Source organism: Gymnoscopelus braueri (assembly GCF_963280865.1).
Source record: "Gymnoscopelus braueri genome assembly, chromosome: 19".
Lineage (NCBI taxonomy): Eukaryota > Metazoa > Chordata > Actinopteri > Myctophiformes > Myctophidae > Gymnoscopelus > Gymnoscopelus braueri.
Window position 1 is genome coordinate 22,711,449 of NC_137621.1, and position 9,271 is coordinate 22,720,719.

Below are 9,271 nucleotides of genomic sequence, written 5' to 3' on the forward strand. Positions count from 1 at the left end.
ATAGCAATGTATGCAGTGTAATTATGACGGAGGGCCATGAAACAGTGGGTGGAATTTGATTACCAGTTCTACATCGTTCTTACAGTCTTCCACCCACTCTCTGTCGCTCTCTTCATCTGTCTGTCAGAATGCTGTCATTCAGATTTCTCTGTAATGGGCAAAGTCGTTTAGATTTCTCTGTAATGGAAAAAGTCATTCAGATTTCTCTGTAATGGGCAAAGTCCGAATGCTAATAACATATGTCAGTTATGTTTGCATAACTATACCAGTCAATCAAAGGTTGCGATAGGAAATGTCTGCTTTTTGCTGCTCCACATCGATTTTTGAGTCAAGAGGAAGAGGACTTTATCAACAGAAGCGACTGAAAAGCGATATTACAGTGTCACGATGCAAGGCAGAAGTGAATGACTCAAGTGCAGACAGTGAAGCGGAGGCAGAACAGTTCAGATGCAAGGGGTTTATTTAACAAACGACAAAGGGAACACTAAGAACAGGCACGAGGAAAACACTAGGAAACTAAAACTGGGAAATTAAGCTCTAGGATACAATTACAACACTAGAGAGCGGCAGGGGCGCCGATTTATGTCCACGCTTTTGGGTGTGCAAAGCACGGTTGCGGTTATTTTCCGGGTTTGTTACATTTTTGGGGGGGGTTTGTTACCATAATGTGGTTAATTCAGTTAATTTGGTACACAAAATGTACTCCATGAAGTGAAGATGTCTGAGTTTTTTTCTTTTTCTTTTTTTGTGATGAGTTTGTGATGGGTGCTAGCCATTTCCTAGCTCAATAAAGAACCTCTCACTCCGCTATACAGCTCCGAGATGAGGTTCTAGGTGGTTACCTTCCAGAATCGGGTGAACGTCCGCCAAGGCTCCGCTGTTTACCCTTTTGTATATGTTGTATCCCAAAACTAATGGTAGATTCCAAGCCGCACGGATGTTTAAAGTTTGGAACGGAGCATAATATTTTAGGTCCGAAGCGAAACTACCCGTTTAAATCGCTTATTTAGTCAGTCTGTGGCCATGTTTCCCATTCAACCCGGAAAACCCCCCTACGTCCGCTGCCAGTACTGCTCCCGGTTTGGCTACAATGGGAAACATGGCCACAGGCTGACTAAATAAGCGATTAAAACGGGTAGTTTCGCTTCGGACCTAAAATATTATGCTCCGTTCCAAACTTTAAACATCCGTGCGGCTTGGAATCTACCATTAGTTTTGGGATACAACATATACAAAAGGGTAAACAGCGGAGCCTTGGCGGACGTTCACCCGATTCTGGAAGGTAACCACCTAGAACCTCATCTCGGAGCTGTATAGCGGAGTGAGAGGTTCTTTATTGAGCTAGCCATTTCCCCTGGGTGCTCTAGCCCCGAGGCACCCACAGTATCGGCGCCCTTGGAGAGCGGGACTGAACACAGTGACTATATACGACAAACCAACAGGCACAAGAGAACACAAGAGCACACAAATAGACATGACTAACTAGACACAGGTGAACTCAACAGACAATCAACACTGGGATAGGCTGGACTAAGAGGACACAGGTGGAAACACTGGCAAATCACAGGACTGGTGAGACAAGACAGGTAACAGTAGCAACAGAGGAAACCAGGAGACACTAACATACTACAAAATAAAAGGTACAAGTGTAAAGTAAAACTAACTGTAACTAAGAAACAAGGAAAGCAACATTACATCAGAACTAGAAGGTACTGTTCCTGAAGAAACAGTGTGGGATCGCTAAGAATGTTGCTGGTATTGAGTATTGATAGTGTTAGTAGTGTTATAGGTTTGAAAGGTTTGAAAGGTTTGAAGGGTTTGAAAGGTTTGAAAGGTTTGAAAGGTTCTAAAGGTTTTAAAGGTTTGAATGGTTTTAAAGGTTTGAAAGGTTCTAAAGGTTTGAAAGGTTCTAAAGGTTTGAAAGGTTCTAAAGGTTCTAAAGGTTCTAAAGGTTCTAAAGGTTCTAAAGGTTCTAAAGGTTTGAATGGTTTGAAAGGTTCTAAAGGTTCTAAAGGTTTGAAAGGTTCTAAAGGTTTGAAAGGTTCTAAAGGTTCTAAAGGTTTGAAGGATTGAAAGGTTTGAAAGGTTCGAAAGGTTTGAAAGGTGTTAAAGTATTTGTATTGTTATTTTGAGTACTTTTAAGTATTTTTACTCAATTTAAGTACTCTTAAGTATTGTTACTCAATGTATTTACTTTAAATTATTTTTAGTCACTTTATTTACTTTAAAGTATTTTTTACTAATTTTTACAACTTTTAAGTATTTTTACTCTTTTTATCAACTTTTAAGTATTTTTACCATTTTTTTCAACTTTTAAGTATTTTTACTCATTTTGAGTACTTTTAAGTATTTTTACTCAATATAAGTACTCTTAAGTATTTTTACTCAAGGTATTTACTTTAAAGTATTTTTAGTCACTTTATTTACTTTAAAGTAGCTTTTACTAATTTTTACAACTTTTAAGTATTTTTACTCTTTTTATCAACTTTTAAGTATTTTTACTATTTAAAAAGTGAAATATCTCTAAAAGTACAAATTATTTCAAAAAATTCTAATGGTAGCCAATATGTCCTAAGTAGGCTGAACGTTATAGAGTTGGAACGGAGTTTCTATCTAAAAGTATGAATTTCTCCATTGAAATGAATGGGAGTTTTTTAGAAGTAAAAAGTGAAATATCTCTAAAAGTACAAATTATTTCAAAAATTCAAATGGTAGCCGACATGTCCTGAGTAGGCCGAACGTTGAAGAGTTGGAACGGAGTTTGTAGCTAAAAGTATGAAGGACTAGTTAGGGGCCAAAAAACGGTGTTGACAATAACAGTAGTGTGATTGCTTTAGCGATCCCACAATTAAAGGAGCACAACTGAAAAGTAAAACACTAACTATGACAAGAAAACAAGGAACACATGAAAACACAGCAGGGAGACAGAACATGTCACGGATCGTGACACAGAGCTACTTCCTCTCGAAAACCTGACAAATTGAAAATTGCAGAATGAGACTTTGTGCATTACAGAGAAATGTGAATGACAGCAATCTGACAGACAGAAAGATAGAGAGAGAGGTAGACAATGAATATGTATGACAGACAGAGAGAGGGAGGGCGGAAAAGAGTAGGGAGATGTGCAACTAGTCAATCACATGCCACAGTTTCATGGCTCTGGATACATCACATTATTATTAGGGCATGCCCCTGGCAGAGATTTGACCTCTACTGGGCGCACCTTTCTAGTTTTAAACTATATGTTATTTCTTTTGCAAGTTATTTTCCATTTGTCTTTCATGCAATAACTCTTGTCACCCAGTAGTGGTCCTACCCAGCCAATGACTGCAGTTATCTATACAGATTGGTTAATAACGTTTTATTCACAAAAAAATTATGGATAGCAGCTTTAAATTATGCACAGAAGTGTGTCCTCTTTGGAGGAAACATCCACACACCTTGTACGATATGCACTTGTACCAATATGCTGGTGTGCGTCAAAACAAGACAGCTCTCCAATCTCCCCTTAATGCGGCCAACAGCCTATACGACAGCCAAAGCAAGACAAATTTAGCTACTGTACTACAGGTCAATTTGTGCTGCATAATCCACCATAAGCATGGATATAGGAGGAGGTGAGCAGCGAGGGAGGTGACAAAGGTGTTTCTTTACAGATTCATGACCAGGTTATGAGCCTTTTGGCAATAATGCTTTAGGAAGGAGGTACAAAAAGAAAAACGTGACCGGTGCGGAGACACTCTGGTTAACGTCTCCCTTAAATGTTATTATCATATTACTTTCAGACCTTGTCACTATATTACAAATATCACACAATGCAACTTTAAACATAGCATTAAATGAGAAAATGCTGCATTTGGGTCAGTGGGGTCTGGTCTGCAAGGCAAAAGTATATTAATACCAGTGATATTATAGTAACAAAATAAAACAGCTGTACTATATTTTCATGAAAAATTTGTTTATTCAGAGAATGGTGTAAAAACAAAACGAGACACAGTCTAATTATGGCATGGCTTCCCTGTACAATCTGTGGAAAGCACGTTACTATGTGTGCAGTTTGAGAACGAAGCACCAATCAGGCGCGGGTACACCCCCGCATTCCTAAACCCCCCCACTTATACACCCCCCCATTCCGAAAACCCCCCCCCCCACTCCTACACCCCCCCACTCCGAATTTTTTTTTCGGAATGGGGGGGTGTAGGAGTGGGGGGGTTTTGAAATTTTGAAATAAACCCTGCCATTCCGAAAAATAGATATAAAAAAAATATATATATATTTTTTTTTTTTTTTTTTTTTTTTTTGCGGGGCTCCCCCAAGTTTGGGAGCCCGGCAAAAAAATTTTTTTTTTTTTTTTTTTTTTTTTTCAATAGGAAAAAAAAAAACCGAGGAGGGAGTATTAATATATTAAAGTATTCTGGCGCAGCTGTTCACCCCCCCCCACCTGCGTGACCCCCCCCCCCACCCCCACCGGGACCCCCCCCGGACCCCCCCCCCCAGGCCCAAGGTGTCACTCATAATAATTTTATATTTTGCGCTTTGACACAGAGCGGTTGAGATTTCATTAAGCCAGATCTTTGTCAATTTTACTTGAATTCTTATCATTTTAATGTTTATATGATCTGTAAAATGTAGATTTTCATTTGGTAGCAGTCATGCATTTATTGTAATTTATTATAATGTATTTCTTATTTTCTGTCATTTATTTCCACGCACGTAACATTATCTGTCTGTCTGTCTGTCTGTCTGTCTGTCTGTCTGTCTGTCTGTCTGTCTGTCTGTCTGTCTGTGTGTGAGTGTGCGTGCGTGTGCGCACAGACAGACAGACAGACATCTTTCCTCTACAAATGAGACTAACAAGTCAGTCGAATCCCATGCTATAAGCTTGTAGATCTGCTGTTTTTGAAAGCATCAGAATCACGTGCGCGTGGAGGGAGCGCACACGCGCGCAATATTAAAGTCTTCTGGCGCAGCTGTTTCACCCCCCCCCCCCCCCCCCCCCCCCCCCACCGGGACCTATCTATCTATCTATATATCCATCTATCCATCTATCTATCTATCATTCATCTGTCACAATGCTTTTCAGCCCAAGGACCCCCTAGCTGCCGTCCACTCATCAGTGGGCTGATTGGCACAGTATTAAAGCAACGCACCTCCAAACACAGTTAGCTGTCTGTCTCTCCACACTGGTCTATTATCAGTCCAGGCTGGCCTGTTGGGCCCGCCTGTGTTCTCATCGCGCATTAGCGCAGGTATGTCTCTCCATCTTGCTGTTTATGCAATTGTCTTATGCTGCGTAGTGCATGGTCTTGAACTTGACCATGAGCGTTTGTGTCCTTTGTAGCCCTGGTGTGTCAACCCATCTTGTTGGCGTTTTGCGCCGGGCGTGCAGTGCTTCATGCTGCACAACGGGTACGTTGGTGGTCCTCCTTCTCCGCAGTATAGCAAGTTAATTTCAGGCACTATAATAACCATGGCCCTTTATTATTACAGTTTGTCTCCTACCGGTGTTCGCCGCTGCAGGCAGTCCATTGTGGCTTACGCCTTTGCTGCACCGCGGTACGTGACTGTCTCTCTCTGCTCCTGTCACCCGTCTTAATGAATATTAGTATTATACTGTAAATGGTAGAATGACACGGCCGTTTGTCCTTTCGGGCACCGTGATACTCCACTGCTGCTTTGCGGGTTTCCAATAACCCACGCATTAAGAACCCTCTCACACTGATAATCCATTCTGAGGTTCCCCTCCAGCTGAGCTTATGCCCTTATATGGGTGAACGTATTCTTTTCTGACGCATTGGTCCACACTCTCAGGCTCACAGCCAGCCTCCCTGTTTATTTTGTTTTAGTGTTATTGCTTATTTTGTTATTGTTTATTTAGTGTTGTTTCTTTGGTTTGGTTTATTTTCATGAGATTGTAGGCCTACAGACGGCATTCTATTATAACTTGCAGCACTGGCCCTATAGGCAAATAGATTTTATTAAGTGCATTGCCCGATTGTTTTTTTCTTATTAAATGTTTTGTTACTTTTATTATTGATGAGATTACCCTGTTACCATTATTACAATAAAGCTTTTTGTACTTTTTACTTTTCTGCCTTTTTATAATTGTACAACGAACTTGTGTGAGGAGTAATATATGTTCAGGTGGTTGGTTTACATTATAAATATTTCCTGGGGTGCTACTCCCCAGGTGTTGGCTATATTATATAATTATTCATACCGCCCTGCTACACTTGCATGCATGTATGAGGTGGGTTAATAATTATTTGAATAAAAGTATATTTTCAGCTCATTCTGTTCAGTCCATAAATGTTGTGTTCAGAATAATAAAAAACATAGTGTCATTATTATTATTATTATTATTATTATTATTAGTAGTAGTAGTATTAAGTTATTATTACTACTACTATTATGCTATTATTACTGTTATTATTATTATTATTAGTAGTAGTAGTAGTAGTAGTAGTATTAAGTTATTATTATTACTACTACTATTATGCTATTATTACTGTTATTATTATTATTATTATATTTGTCAGTGTGTTTGTGTGTGTCAGTAAAAAAGGCCAGTAGAGAGAGAGAGAGAGAGAGAGAGAGAGAGAGAGAGAGAGAGAGAGAGAGAGAGAGAGAGAGAGAGAGAGAGAGAGAGAGAGAGAGAGAGAGAGAGAGAGAGAGAGAGAGAGAGAGAGAGAGAGAGAGAGAGAGAGAGAGAGAGAGAGAGAGAGAGAGAGAGAGAGAGAGAGAGAGAGAGAGCATGTGTCTCTACAGAGAGAGAGAGCGCACTGGGGTAGAGCGAGCATGTGTCTCTACAGAGAGAGAGAGCGCACTGGGGTAGAGCGAGCATGTGTCTCTACAGAGAGAGAGAGCGCACTGGGGTAGAGCGAGCATGTGTCTCTACAGAGAGAGAGAGCGCACTGGGGTAGAGCGAGCGTGTGTCTCTACAGAGAGAGAGAGCGCACTGGGGTAGAGCGAGCGTGTGTCTCTACAGAGAGAGAGAGCGCACTGGGGGTAGAGCGAGCATGTGTCTGTACAGAGAGAGAGAGAGAGAGAGAGAGCGTATTTGGGTAGAGTGACTAAATTAACGTGAATTAATGTATCCCCTAGCTGCTAGATTGATATTTAGATCTTAGTTGGTTCAGAGAAACGTGGCACATTTATCAGTACTGATTAATAATAATTATAATATTATAGATAATAATATAATCATTTAATTCCGAGATGAACTCGATAGATAGAGATAGATAGATATATAGATAGATATATGGGCAAAAGTGACGGTTTTAAGTAACGTCAGGGTTAACTGCGTGTGTTTGTTTGTGCATTATGGCCGCTGACTTTTGAGACAGACAGACAGACAGACACCCAGGCTGTGGTAGATCGGTGGTAGACGTCTGTCTGTCTGTCAAGTTGTGAGCTTGTAGATCGGCTATTTTCAAGCCTATAAAATATGTCTGGAGTGGTTAATATGGCTAATAGTTGACATCTGCAACTGCAAAGTAGCCTAACTACTAGGACTAAAGTGTAGTTAGTTACTTTCATAACTGGCTGAAGTGGACAGTGGTGGAGAAAGTACTCAAAGGTTTTACTTAAGTAAAACATTTGAGTACTTTTTCCACCACTGATGCGTATATTACTTCATGTGAGATGTGACGAGATGTGGGTTAATTAACGAGAAAACATCTGAGGAACCTGAGCATGTGAGCGTCTCTGAGAGTAGGCCTACGTGATTACTGACCCGTCAATCAACGTGCGCGCATTAATAATGATAATAGCATGATAATAATATTTTTTTTATTATTCTGAATACAATATTAATGGACTGAACCTGAATGGTAATAACAAATGACGTTGTGGTCTTGGTCTGATGAACAGCTGCGCCAGAAGACTTTAATATTGCGCGCGTGCGCGCTCCCTCCTCGCGCACGTGATTCTGATGCTTTCAAAAACAGCAGATCTACAAGCTCATAGCATGGGATTCGACTTACTTGTTAGTCTCATTTGTAGAGGAAAGATGTCTGTCTGTCTGTCTGTGCGCACACGCACACACACACACAGACAGACACGCACACACACAGACAGACAGACAGACAGACAGACAGACAGACAGACAGACAGACAGACACCAAAAAATAGCCAATCTACGAGCTCTGTAGCGCGATAGATAGATAGACAGACAGACAGACAGACTAGACAGACAGACAGACAGACAGACAGACAGACAGACAGACAGACAGACAGACAGACAGACAGACAGACAGACAGACAGACAGACAGACAGACAGACAGACAGACAGACAGATAATGTTACGTGCGTGGAAATAAATGACAGAAAATAAGAAATAAATTATAATAAATTACAATAAATGCATGACTGCTACCAAATGAAAATCTACATTTTACAGATCATATAAACATTAAAATGATAAGAATTCAAGTAAAATTGACAAAGATCTGGCTTAATGAAATCTCAACCGCTCTGTGTCAAAGCGCAAAATATAAAATTATTATGAGTGACACCTTGGGCCTGGGGGGGGGGTCCTGGGGGGGTCCCGGTGGGGGGGGGGGGGGGGGGCACGCAGGTGGGGGGAGGTGAACAGCTGCGCCAGAATACTTTAATATATTAATACTCCCTCCTCGTTTTTTTTTTCTATTGAAAAAAAAAAAAAAAAAACTTTATTTTTTGCCGGGCTCCCAAACTTGGGGGAGCCCCACAAAAAAAAAAAAAAAAAAAAAAAAATTATATATATATATATATTTTTTTTATATCTATTTTTCGGAATGGCAGGGTTTATTTCAAATTTTCAAAACCCCCCCACTCCTACACCCCCCCATTCCGAAAAAAAAATTCGGAGTGGGGGGGTGTAGGAGTGGGGGGGGGGGGGTTTTCGGAATGGGGGTGTGTATAAGTGGGGGGGTTTAGGAATGCGGGGGTGTACCCATCAGGCGCTAACGTGCTAATTGAGCTTTGTGTGCTAATGTTGATCACATGCTACGGAGCTTGGCCTTGTGGTTCACTGTATGCACGTAGCAGCGTCAGCTTAACTGTGATTCGCTGGGATTGGTCTACTTTTGCGGGGACAGAAATAGATACAAAGAGTTAGACAGGGATACAGACAGGGCTGGCCCCTTCGGCACCATGCCATAAAAACAATGTCCACGTCTGTACATAAGTGAGCTATGGTCATCCCCAGCACTCATTCCCTAAACACAAAATAAATTGTGAAAATAGTTGCTTTTAGTAGGTCAGGATGTGTTATTCAACAGATGAAAA